Below are 14288 nucleotides of genomic sequence, written 5' to 3'. Positions count from 1 at the left end.
AGGCGCAGACTCTCGCCCAATAAGTCTCTGTCTCGTCAGGGTTTTCATACCAAAGTCTCAAACAAGGTGCAGACTCTCGCCCAACAAGTTTCTGTCTCGTCACGGTTTTACAAATAACAAATCTTGAAGAATCTACTGTCCATACCATCCATAACGTACACATTTACACTCGACAACTTAGATCATAGACACAATCCTGAAATTAACATTTTCTAGCCCTCTCCCCCTTAATTCCGTCGCTGTATTCTTAAACATCATTGTGGGTGAACATCCATGCATACCAATAATGACGTGAAATGGCAGCTCTACGAAAGAAGGCACCTCCCATTGATATATTGAATTGGGATGAAAACAGCTCGTTAAAGAAAGTTCCTTGTTACATTCAGTTCAATAATATCTACAAACTTTTCTTGATTTGAGCACGAAGCAAAGAAATTCTTCTCTCTTTCTCCTCTTTTCTCAAAACCGACTGCTGCCGGAAGAAAAAGATTAGAAATAAATAAAAGGAAGGTTTATTGCAACATGAATTCAAATATCTTCTTGTTATTAGAGCGTCTGCCTTCTTTTCGACAAGTTTTGCGAATTTGCTTGGAAGGAACAATAAAACATTCTTAAGACCAACGAAGCTCTCCCCAGACATTTTACGAAGCTTGTCTGCGGTCGGAGAGAACTTTGAGAAGATCTGGAGACGTCGTTAAATAAAGAAAAGAAGATGAAGTTTCGTCAGCTTATGACGTATTGTCGTATTTGTAGTCTTCTTTTTCCAAGTTTCAACTGTTGTTTTTTTTTTCACTTTCAAAAAGGGGGAAAAAAACTCAGCTTTTGGATAAAAATTTGCATCCAAAGCAAAATAAAACAGTCAGTGAAATGCCGAGAGAGTTGTGTTTGACAGAATCTACAAGAATCAAGTCACAAAAGGGTTAGGTTCCTAAATACAGTGTAAATATGAACGTGGGTTGGATATTTAATAGTGGGAAACTTTTACACCCCTTCGATGTAGTCACCAGCATTGTGTACAACCGTTGCCAGCGATGTGGAAGTCGTAGTATTTCTGAAGCAGTGCCTGTTCTGTTGATGGTTCAAAGGGAGCGGTCTATTGCCTGAAGAATCTCTGGAACAGTCGAAAGCGAATGCCTTCATCTTAGGGATCATATCAAAGTCACGGGGGCTGATAGAGCATGTGACAGACCCATCGAGCGCAATATGTGGCAGAGCATTGCCCTGCAAAATGATGGGAGGATTCAGCAGAATCCCTTCTTTAGCAATGCAAGTCGCAGGATATGTTCCAAAAATGAACAGTAATACTGCGTCTGTCCTGGAGGTACGGCGAGAATCACCAGAACCCTCACATACACAACTTTAGACCGCCAACTCCAACGATACTCTATTCGTCTCGTCACTGCGCATGCGCCTAGTGTTGGAAGAAAGAGTCCATTTACCGGGAGGTACCTTAGGTATCAAACTAACACGTGGTATAAGTGAAAAGCACCAGTTCAGTTTCATGACGTATATACAGCAGTGTTGCCACTATTTCCAATATATATGGTTTCCAACCGACGTATATATTTAATTTCCATTGTAAGCAAATTCTCAAACAGGTAAATGTGTGTCACAAATCAGAATCAATTACTTACATATTAACTGCAAAAACATAGCCTATGTAACGTTTACTATTCCAAAAAAAAAGACAGGTAAATAAAGACTTTAACAAAGTCGTGTATGTTCCTATGTAATGTCTAGACCAGCAGCTCTTAACCATTCATTCACTACGAAGGACGTTGGAATCTTCGTTAAATATATTTTCTTGCTTACGTACCCCGTCATAGAATATCAACCAATTTATTCAAATCTGGCCTCGCTTCTTAAAGCATTTAGCCGTTTCTAATCCTGACAAAATAATATTTGAAGTTGCTGAGGGTCTTTTACTACAATTATATAATATAACGTATTAAGATAGTAACGATTTTATTGTATGAACAGTACTGAACAATGGATAATGACCTAATATTTTAAATCAAGAACTTTGTTATTATATATAGTTATTATTATAAATAATATCTATGTGTCCGTGCGTCTTGAATCTGGTGTCCGACATGCTAGGCCGTTACATAGGTAGTTTACTCCATGGCCTCCCCGATGGCGAAATGGTTGAATCGTCGCCTTGTAATCAAGGGTCCCGGGTTCGATTCCCGGTGGAGGCAAATAGTGGTTCAGATTCCACTTTAAACTGTAGGTCCAGTTATGATTAGCCTTACTGTGCATAAAGTAGACTTAAAACATCAACTCAACATGTAATTTACTCCCATTTATCACTTAAGCAGGAATTCTCATTAAAGAGGCGGCTGCAGGGTACCAGTTTAGCAAAACAAAATAGGAAACAAACTTGTAAAAAATTAATGTTCTTGAACAGACATTTCACGAATAAGTATGACAAAGTTTATTAAACGTTTACTCATTGTAAATGTAATGTGTATTGATTGCACACAAGTTCTAGGTTTCCCTTACTTGTTTCTCGCATGTGACGCCCGTCGCTGTCTGGAAGAGAAGCATGAGCCTCAATAAACAAAGACGTCACGCGTCATCGCGTGCTACAAGGAGTAATGGAAACGGTCGCACAAAGCCATTTCAATGACAAAATTGCAGGGACGTGGGTGATGCACAGCGCGGGTACTTGCACACAGTAGCTGTCACATGGAGAGTTCATTGTGCAGTTATGTCTCTATTGCGTGCAGCATCCACAGGGTGTCACAAAAATCCTCGTGACAACAATATGGAAGATGACTAACTATTAGCCTACTGAAATGGGAGTGGAACTTTCAAGGAAATGAAAATATTTTATTTATGGGGACTTTTGTTTTTACACATTGTGATTAGACAAAGAGTTCAATATCCTTGATCTTGGTTGTAGTGACTTTACATAATTTAAGAGGGTGGTCACTCTAGAAACATGATAAAATTCAAGTATAATTCCCGCTTTTCAAGGCGAACTTTCCAAAAATTCAAGGATACAAGCAGATATTCTGTCTATTTCAACCTTACGTATAACCGCCTCTCACTACCCACACACATACACAAATGTACTGATAATATAAGGCTTCTAATTCAATTAAATTAAACGGTATATATATATATACACATATATTTAAAATATTTAATTTAACGTGAGGAGTTTACATTTGCAATTTCATATCTTCAGGCTCGAAATACATCTACAGACAAAGCACAAATGTTAAGGGTACACTAATATACGAAAAACTGTTAATTGTATAAGATATTCAAATTCAAATGTACCTAATCAATTTCAAGATACCTTATCTTGCAATCAGATAGATTGTTCCGCAAAGGACACAACAAAGTAAACGCATTGAGAGAATTTCCACGCAGCTTTCTTTTTCTTCCTCGATGAAAACAAAAGCTAAACTATGAAAATCTTGCGTCGGGGCATTTATAAATAAATTCAATGTTAATAAAAGTTGCAATTTTTCACGTCTACGAAAAAAAATGCACGCCGAATTCAAGCATAATTCCCGGAATTCAAGGAATTACCGGTGAGTAGCCACCCTGTTTAATGACTACTTGTAATGTCCTTTACATTAAACTTCAGTTTAACGTGTTGTTTTTTTCATTCCTGGTACGTTATTTCAACGTCAATAATTATTCTATCACAGGCAACTTTATTTTGAAGAAAATAATCGTTATTTCGTGGAATGTCTGTCTTTGCATGTATGAGTATCGCAACTCAAAGATGACGAGAAGGGTCACTGCAGGTGTGAGCGAGGTGTGATTGCGAACTGAACACGGCAAGGCAGCGGAAAGGGGTCAGATGAAATTAGATGAGAGCAGAGCTGGAGAGGGCCTAGAGGAGAGAGAGAGAGAGAAAGGTTCCAGAGTCTACATTCTACATACACGAACGGGGTAAGTTCCATCTTCCCTTTTGTATTAAGCTGCGCTGCCACTCTCAAACATGATGATACTAGGCCTGCAAACGTATTAAATTTTGATCTGGTCAGGCCCGTACCTCAATCGCAGTCCTTTGGACCACATAGATGAGCGAGTGCCAAGCCATAAGGCCTTTGGCGCGATCTCGACTAGGTGGACTTCACGCCAAGTGTATGGACTCGCCTGTATACCTGCCTAACGATGTTCTCTACCAAAGAATGAACCACATAGCCATCTGAAGCGAACACCGAAAATTTTTCGCGTGGTTCGGTAGCAGGTTCGGATCCACGGGGAGGACGTTAGGGACGAGGGTGAGGGCGAACCTTGCGGATGAGATACAGAGTATAGCTAAAAGATACCAAAAAAACATCTTCATGGGAGGACACTGAAACATATTTGTCCAGCGACGCTGCCATCTATTCAACAGCTACGGGTTCAGCTGTTGGCCGGCCTCCGTGGAGGCACAGCGCGCTACGATGTGAGGGAAGGGATCCCGGTATCGAATCTCGGCTTGGGCATGACTGTTCCTTCGCGAATTCAATCATATCATCACTTAAAATAAAGCAAACCAATCAATCAATCAATAAAACTCTTTCTCACTATGCTCTCTCAATCTGAACAGTTTTAGATACCACTGCGTTTCGAGATCGCATGCATTAACACCTCTTCTGGATAACTTTTTGCCCTCGTGAGTATAAGAATTCTGACTATCGCCGGCCTCCGTGGCGGATTGGTTTCACACTGCGCTACGACGCCAGGGATCTCGGGTTGGAATCCCGGACTGGACATGGGTGTTCTTTGTGAGTTTCCCTGCAAGGGACCACATTTCAAAATGCTTACACTGTTTGAATTGGCTTAACAGAAAGAATTTCGCTAAATATTTTGTTATTGTTATTGATTTGGTGTTTGAAGTTCACTTTATGCACAGTAAGGCTAATCAGGACTGGACCTACAGTTTAAAGTGGGATCCGAACCACCGTGCCAAATGCCTCCACCGGGTATTGGAACCGGGACACTTTGATTACAAGACGACGACGCTAGCACTGCGCCATCGGGGAGGCCCTTCGCTAAATATCAGTTACTAACTTTAACACATAAGCAGCAAACAACCTGGATATCTTTCTAAGAAACTCAATACAAATTGGAGCAGGCATCAACATGTAACGCGAAGGAAAAATTTATTGTCAATCCCACTTCATAATACAACAACCTACGGAAGATCGTACACCGAATCTTTCAGCAATGAATGGAATTCTCTTCTAACCTCTCTAACATCCATCCAGTGTCATAATCAGTTTAAAAAGAAACTAAAAAAGCATCTACTAGCAACGCAGCTAAGAACATAATCACGAGCAACCTTTCTATTATAAATATATATATCCATTGTAATAATTGGCAACTCTGTTCTAAATTTCATAATTTTTCTTTTGGCTTTTCAATTTATTATTATTATTTTTGCTATTGCTGTTTCATTCATTGTTCCAGCTGACCTTATACATGTATATGCACTAAAGATGAAAGCGAAGAACATTAGATATACGTATATGTCTTAGTTTATACATATAATCCTTTTCTTTATTTCTATTCAATTTATATTTTTATATTCAGTGTTCATCAAGTTTACATGTAATCAGGGTATGTTCATATATTCCATTATACTTTGTATTAATCACCCAGACAAGGGTGTGTTGTAAGACCGGCCCTCGAGACCGAAACACGCCCGCTCTAATAAAGACGATTTATTATTATTATTATTATTATTATTATTATTATCATATCATCACCAATCCTAATGTTCGCGATAAGCTAAAAGGGGCAGAAATGTGAATTAAAGTAAACCAAATCAATCAATCAATCAATATCTCTCTCTCTCTCTCTCCAAATCTGAACTGCTTTACACACTACGTTTCGAGATAGGGAACAATAACTCCTCTATTTTGCACTGTTTAGAATTCGAATTATGTGCATTTGCTGTACTCATTACATTGCGATGGTCATTATCGTGCCTAGCGTTAGCGTTACCAATAGTCCAGCAACACTAACATAATTTATACTTTAATATTTTCTGGGAAACCATGACGCACAAGGTGTTGCATTCAAGATACAAGATACAAGACATCCGTCACTTATTTAGGTTCTGTGTGTATGGAGGAGAGAGAAAGAAACACAATGCCCCTTGCAACAAAAATAATCTACCTTTTCCTGCAACGTGCTCACATCTCATTCGAAGCTCGAATCTAATCTGACAGGAGGAGACAAGCAGGTGCAAGGAATTTGTTAAACTTATTTAACAGCCTTGCACAAAGGATCTGCTATCCTCATTGTCTTTCTCTTCACCGTTAACGACGCAGAAATGAAATATTCCTGAAGGAGCTTCAATTCCGTGAACCGAACCGTGCTGAGCGGACGTTGTCTGACAATCGGAGAACTCGAATGAAACCTCCTCGCAATCGACTCATACGCGAGGATCCTCGGCTCTTGTTGTTTGACGAGAGCGATCAATGGGGTTGCTTTTGTTCCTCTTCCTCCCTCTCCCCTCAGGCTTCCACAGATTAATGTTCGGATGGGTGTTTCTGCTTCTCTTTAACGCCTTCTATGTTAACACTGATTGCCCAAGCTGCCATCAACGGTGAAACGTATCTCGGGGATCCTTCTCGCGGAAGCGGTCTTTTATGTCTGGCCGGGCGATGCCGGAACATCTCACTTTCTGTCTAGGTAACGCTGTTAAAAACTTTTTCTTTCTTAAAATAAATCAATATTTAGTTTTGAACAAATTGAGTTTCTGATTTGGAAACCTACTTTTTCAGTTTAAAAAAAAAATAAGGTTCTCTTGAAACGCCAAACCGGGAAGTGTCAAAACATTTCTAATCTGGATGTGCTATGAGCGGATTAAGGAGGAAGCCTGTCTCCCGAAAATTAGTAAGGTTTGATTGAGTTTGTGTTTAAAGTTTTTTTGTGTTTTTTTTGTGTTTATGCACAGTAAGCCTCATCGGGACTGGACCTACAGTTTAAAGTGGGATCCGAACCGCTACGTGCCTCACCGGGTATCAGGTCGTCAATTAATCCAGGTAATAACCGAACACTCTGCCCCATATGATATCTAAATTTAAGCGACCCCCCCACCCGAGATGGTGAAGACGACAGAAAAATTAATGGATGAGATGGAAGAAGGGACATTTTCTGGACTAGCACTGCAAGTCCATTTAATATACTCTACAGGGCTACAAAAATTCAAACTGAGGTTAAAAGAGTACATCTTGTTTGCTGTGGTAGCGAAAGGGATGACCGGGGAGGGACACTTGCACCCCTTTTTGGTACCGTCACTATCCCAGAGAAGTCTTGAAATAACCGGAGCAAAATGGGATGCGCCTATAAACATCTATAAAGGATATCTCTCGCCTTGATGTCTAAATGTTTATTTAAAAAATAATAACAATAAAAAGCTACCTTCAGTATGGTAACATCTAAAATTAACGATAAGCCTTCGGTGAAACTAGCGGTAAAGTGCTCCGCCCCTGAGTTATGAGCCTGTTAATCCTGCACAGGCGAAATTCCGCAGAACAATCACATACAACTTCGCTTGATGGTTTCTGAAGAAGGACCTTGAAAGTCGTCTATGTTTATGCGCTACAGGATCTGAGGAAAATTAACATTCCCTTACTAATGCAGGGAGAGGTGTTAACTTATTGTTTCTATAACAAGTGGCTTCGACGATTCCAAGCATAATAAATTATCTAATTTTAAAAAGATATATATTGTCCAGCTTTTCTTTTTTGTTTTCACGTCTCCTCTTTAATGATGAATGGTATAGAGGGTTTACAAACTATCAAGATTCAAGGTCGAAGAATGAAAAGAAAATAACGGAAAAAAAATTAAGTATAAAGTTGTGACTTGGAAACACGAGGAAGTAAATTATGTAATATTTGAGTAGTTCTCCGAATGACGGATCCGGAAGTTACAGTTGGGAGGGGCAAATTTTAGTCAGGTAAAGTTGAAGTCCTGATTCGAAAGCAACTTTATTTGAAAAAGAAAGTTCCGAAAGATCAGTTCCCTCTGACGACCATAAGTCAAGTCCATGTGGAGCCCAGTATATCCTCCCCTTTCCCACTAATAGCGTCCGTATTAGGAACTGACATGGACGACCGAAAGGGAGGCAGGGGCACGGCCCCCTCCTGGAAAATGAATGTCCACCTAAAAATTATATATTTCACACATAATTTCATTTCAGATACAGTAATTTATGTTAATTAATATAAAATCGTTCAAGGAACATGATATTTTCAGACTGAAATAGTGTTGTTTGAGGGAGCATAACTATTACGGAGGAAAATATGCCTCCTTTGCCCCTCCCTGGAAAAAATCCTGCGGACGTCCATGGAAACTGACAGTACTTATAAAAGTCCACATGGAGTAAATTGAAGAGCTCGGGTGTAAAACAAGGTTAAGTGGCATTTTGGTCTGAGCATTAAGAAAAAAAGATATTAGAAGCTATACTGTAGCTAAATTGTTTTCGTGTTGTGTTTACCAATTTCAGAAGGCATCACTGAGCCCAGTGCAAATTGTATGACATGGCAATTTCACTCGAAAATTGAAGGATGGCACATTTTACTTTGTAACTCAAAAATGACCAAAATGTCACTTATCATGTGCTACACCCAAGCCTTTCAATTAGATGTTGCCAATTCAGTTTCTTTAGAGATTTCATAACGTGAGGTGGCGGTTATCATTGCTAGGCTGTATTATTGTGTTGTGCTATTTTCTTTATGGTGTGGTGACCTGGGGAGTGTAACGTCGTTGCAGTTCGTGTTGGCTGCTTAAACACTGGAGGTAACAGTGGCAACACCGCTTCTCAGAAAAACAGGTGGTGGCTCGAAACCAGATACGCGTCCGGTCAGTTTCCTCTCGAACTATGTCAAAGATACCAAACTGGCGTTCGAATCAGGACTTATACCATACCTCACCTCACGGTGAATCAGTTCTAAGCGACACTTGCCCTGTTTTATTTTACACAAACATTATGTAGTACTGTAAACAGGAACAAAACTGACTTCCATGTTTTAGAGATTAGAGGATTGTCTTGCAAAAATAGGGGTTCATGGCTGGTTACTATTGCAGGTCTACTTCCGACCATAAAGAGGGCGGGATTAAATTCTCGCGCCTGTTAAACTTGGTGATCAGTAGACCCACGATTTTTATGTAATATCAAAGTACAAAATATGTACTTAAATATGTAACAATTATGCACCTAAATATGTTGTATCAAAGAATATGTAATATTATTAATAATAATAGAGTATCCAAGCAATTTCAAGAATTCTGCTAGATATTTATTTTATTTGAACATATTCAACATAATTTTAAGGCCATATCAAATTTATAAATTAAAAAAAAGCACAAACCCCAGCATCTTTCGATAAATAAGAGTTCCCCTATAACCCCCCCCCCCTTTTCAGCCTCCCATTCCACTTTTCAGTCAATTTTAGGTGGCCGTAAGCTCTATGCATCTCATTGATAAGAAAATATGACATTACTTGAGCTACAAATTTTCTTCATCATGTTTCTTTCAGACATCGAGAATATAGGGAAACGGATCAAGATAGAAATATGTTGTTTTATGTAAAGTAAATTAGCAAATATGTAATATCCTGGCAAATATGTAACAATATGTATCATACAACTTATGCAATATCATGTCAGTTATATAATTCGTTGACATTTTCCTGTTCAAGGTATGTATCTAGAAAGGAATAGAACATGTAATTACATACAAATCCGGGTTCTAGTGATCAGACAGGACATTTAATTCTTCAAAAATATTAGGGATAGTATATAGAAAAAAACCTAGCAGTTAGGCGGGACGATCGCTCATATCGCCTTGCACTAGGGATGGCCGATTTCGGATCCGGTTCGTTCCGGATCCTTGGTATCCGGATCCTAAAATTTCTCGGATCCGGATCCGTTTGGCCATCCCACATGAGCGCTTCTTTGGAAAGTAAGAATGTGTTTATAACATATTGTTACCTGCTAATATGCATATACATATATATAGTATGTGTGTGTGTGCGTGCGTGCGCGATTTGTAATTAATAAACGTATTGTTAGTCTTACACTTTGTAATTATATAACACTGCATATATTACAATGTTTTATTTTTATTTAAAACTATAACTGTAGAACAATTGTATAATTTTTGTATAACATTTCTATCTTCTTAAATGTGTTAAAGGTTTCATTCTGGGATGGAACGTCTCACACTTATGTGTGTTTGCATTTCCAATACATTCGAATGAACACATATTCGTTTCAATGGCATTTACAAAATCACCTCTGACATTTTATGTTAAACAAGTAAGATTATTTTTGTGCACGAGTGGGTTAGCCGATGCGTAGCAAAGTATTTTAGGAACAAACACTTGAAAAAAATCTTGTAGGACTAACTAATGAAAAATTTCTTTGTAATCGAAGATCATAATACCTTTTAGGGTGTGGTAATGTTATAATGGGATTGAGATACGAAACTGTCGGATCCTAATCCGGATTTTCGGATCCGGAACTCTTGAATCCGGATCCAAATCTGGAACTTCCGGATCCAAATGCGGAATTTTCGGATACGGATCCGTTTGGCCATCCCTACCTTGCACGTGGATCCGCGCCTGTCTCTGACCACACCTGAAAATGCCTATGGTCAGTAGGTTGGCAAAAACGACGTTGTGGAATGTCCACATTCAAAAGGTCTGCTGTAGAGTCGCTTCCGGTGTCAGTAACACACACAGCAGCAACGAAGAACACGTGTTCTTGTCGGGCTCTTCCGTCAAAGATGGTGAAACAAACTTGTTAAAATTACTCATAAGCGACTAATAAACAAGGCGACCACAGTAATGGCCTGATCTCCATAAATCAGGTCTTTCAACATCATGTACAATGAAGTCATAAAGGCAAGGATGTCCAGAAGGGTGTAACGACAATAAACAATGACACTCCTAAGCGGCGCGCTATTACACTTCTCATTTTATGGCTGTAGCAGAACCACAATAATCTCCAGTTACACTCAACACATTCCTTTTTCTCTTTTCCAGTACATCGCGCCGCGGGGAGGAAATAGGAGGAACAACGAGCTCATAGACACGCTTTCGGATTCCGTGACAGCTGCCAAAAGAGTGGTGCAGCTGTCACTCAACCTTGAACTCCTATCTAACATTACTGAAAGGCAAGAAAATATATGAATATGCCTTTTATCTTGAGTTCATGGGGTGAAAAGTATGGGGTACTAACATCTGGGCGTTGAAACCTGGCGAGAGAATAGTGTTCCCACGTGTGTTAAGCGAATCGAACCAAGTACTTTGTGTTTGAGAAGTCAGGTATTGTTCCCGACGGGAAAGAAAAGTGGTGTTGGCGGGGAACTTTGCTTTGGCTTGGTGAAGGGTACTGGAAATGCCTCAAGCTCCATACTGCACGAGATTTCTTCATTCCTTCTCTTACTGCCATTTATGTCTCTCTCTTTTCCCATCTTATTCTCTCTCTCTCTCTCTCTCTCTCTCTCTCTCTCTCTCTCTCTCTCTCTCTCTCTCTCTCTCTCTCTTTCTCTCCATTCCTTCTACTATTTCTTTTCCTGTTTTATTATTTTCTCTCTCTCTTCTCATTTTATCTTTCTCTATTCCCTTTAACTATTTCTCTCTCTCTCTCTCGCTTTCCCCTTATTCCCTCACTCTCATTTTTCTCTTCAACTCTTACTTTTATCTCTATTATTTTCCTTGGTCTATCTCTCTCTCTCCTATTTATTTTCATTTTCCAGTGCACACTGAGAAAAAATTATTCGTTTGAATTGATGAAATACATTAGGTGAACTTCTTGGGAACCATAAAGAAATGTTATCTTACCGTTGCTAAATTTGTTAATTTTTACCTATTTTTTTTTTTTTTTTTTTTTTTTGTAACTCTTCACAAATATGCGCGATTACTAAAACACACAAAGTGGGCTAAAAATGAACTTCCTCAAAGTTGCCTATCACTTTATTTCCTCCAAGGAAGATTTCACACTGAAGCGACACGCCAAACATGTCCCTTGGAAATGAGCCAATCAATAGCAACGTTCACACCGTAGCGTCATGACAGACAGGCTGTGCAAGCTTACGTTCGATTGCTAAATTCCTCAAGGTCACCTGTCGCTTCGGTGTGAAATATGCCCAAGTGAATGAATGGTTTATTTTACTTCGCTTTTCTGGCACTTTTGGCTATTGGCGAAGATGAGCATGAATGGTGATAAAATGAAAGGACACTCACAAACACAACTGGAGAGTATGGAACACGAGGTCCAAACGCCAGAGCCTAGTTAGTTTGTAAAATGATGTCTCCCGTAGTCAGGCCATGGGGCACGAATGGGAGAGGAAAGAAGAGTTTACAGGATTCTTGTTGTGAAACCTATTGGTAAGATACCAGTAGCAAGGCCAAGACGAAGATGGAGGGATAACGTTGTGATGGACCTAAAGGAAATCGGTCAGGATGGAAAAGATTGGATTGATCTTGCCCAGGATAGTGACTGATGGAAGCCTTGTGTTGCTGCAGTCAGGCACGTAGGCTATTTAGAAATTTATTTCTGGGGGGGGGGTCCGAACCAAGTGTCTCAGAAATAATAATATAAACGTTTAAATTAAAATAATTATCTTATAATTATATTAAATTAAAATAATAATAATTAATTAATATTACATTAATATTGTATTGCTATTATTACATTAATATGTAAAAAACTGTGTAAGAGATATAAAAGCATGTACTCATTATCTAGCGTGTTGTTAAGTTCACTAAAATTTGTATGAAAGCAACTGCGCTGGCAAGGAAATCAGTGCTAAATAGATAAAGAATTTGATATTTATTAAATAATAAGAAAGTATGTTAGATCAAGTTGACGAAAATTAAAGTTTCAGATTAATATCTTTGGTGCTGTCATTCAAAGTTCGGCTGAAGTAGATAACCCTCGATTATACAGCAAATGCTAAACACGTATATTTTCATTATTTAGCTAATGTTAGGAATTGGTAAGTCTTTCAGGGGGGTGTCCGGACCCTTTGACCTCGTCCCGAAATATGTCCCTGACAATGCGGTAGGATGGATACTTTACTATCAAGCTTCTCCCAATAAAATAATTAGGCTATGTAAGTTTTTGTCTAGACACACAGATCAAATTAATGTTCAATAAAACAATTATAAGAACTAAATATTTACTTCCTTCAAATAAATTGAAGCAAATAACCATCGATTATACAACAAATGTTAAACAACGCATATTTTCATTATTTAATTTTTGAACTTGGTAAGTCCTTCGGGGGGCGGACCCCCCCCCCCCCCCCAATACGTCCTTGGCTGCAGTTATAAACCTTCGGGTTTAAGAAGTTAGTTAGTTACTCCCAGGTTCGGGTCTCGGTGGTACACAGTTGTTCAGATTCTACTCAAACTGTAGGTCTAGTTCGGACCAGCCTAAAAGAGCACCAAATGGATTAATAACTAACTTTCTCAAACTTACCCATTATTTTTTTCCTATTACTTACTATTAATTTTTGGCCTGCGAACATTAATTAGAATATTCTAATAAGTGAACCTAGTCGAATGTCTTGATTCATCGCCAGCATGGTCAAAAACGCGTCGCCGTGAAACTTTACGTCGGTTTCCTGGTGCCTGGAGACGGAAAGGGTTGGCTATAAAGGAAAATCAATTTATTACTCAAACATCGTTTGGCAAAGATGACGGCCAACCCTCCATTAACAGTTTCGCTTGCACGTTGTTCAGTTTCCATGGCGAGGCGGAAGACGAATTGAAAGCCAGGGAAGACAATATGAGGCGACGGCCGCCGGGTGTTTGATCAGCGCAGCCGGATGGAATTGCTAGCGGATGAACTCGCCCCCGGCCGCCTGCGTGCTGTGGCTCCGCTCCAAATTGGGGCCCGCTTCAATCTTCGGTTTGAGGCGGAAAACTTAACTGGAAGCACTCAATGGGACTCCGGGCACGTTTCCTATTGAGGAGAGTCCGCTTCAATTTTGGCTCCACATAATACACTCCTGGTGGTTCATTCCACGCGGCGCGGAAGGCAACCCGTGGCTTGGGAGAGGACAGGCGCATCCTTGAGAGACAAAGCGCTTTGTTCGCTGCGAAAATACCTCAAAAGACCAGTAATTTTGCTATCCCTTCTAATTTCAGTTGATTCTGGCCGCCTTAGTTTTTCCTTTCTAAGCAGTGAAACAGTCTTAATGGTAATTGACGTTCATGGAGCCGCAACACACACAGACAGCATGGCCAATGTTGCGTCTACATTTCTTTAATTTTCAGGATGAATAGTAACAAGATGGTGTCAACAAA

Source organism: Lepisma saccharinum, chromosome 28, assembly GCF_977018435.1.
Source record: "Lepisma saccharinum chromosome 28, izLepSacc3.1, whole genome shotgun sequence".
Lineage (NCBI taxonomy): Eukaryota > Metazoa > Arthropoda > Insecta > Zygentoma > Lepismatidae > Lepisma > Lepisma saccharinum.
This window is presented reverse-complemented; position numbering follows the sequence as displayed.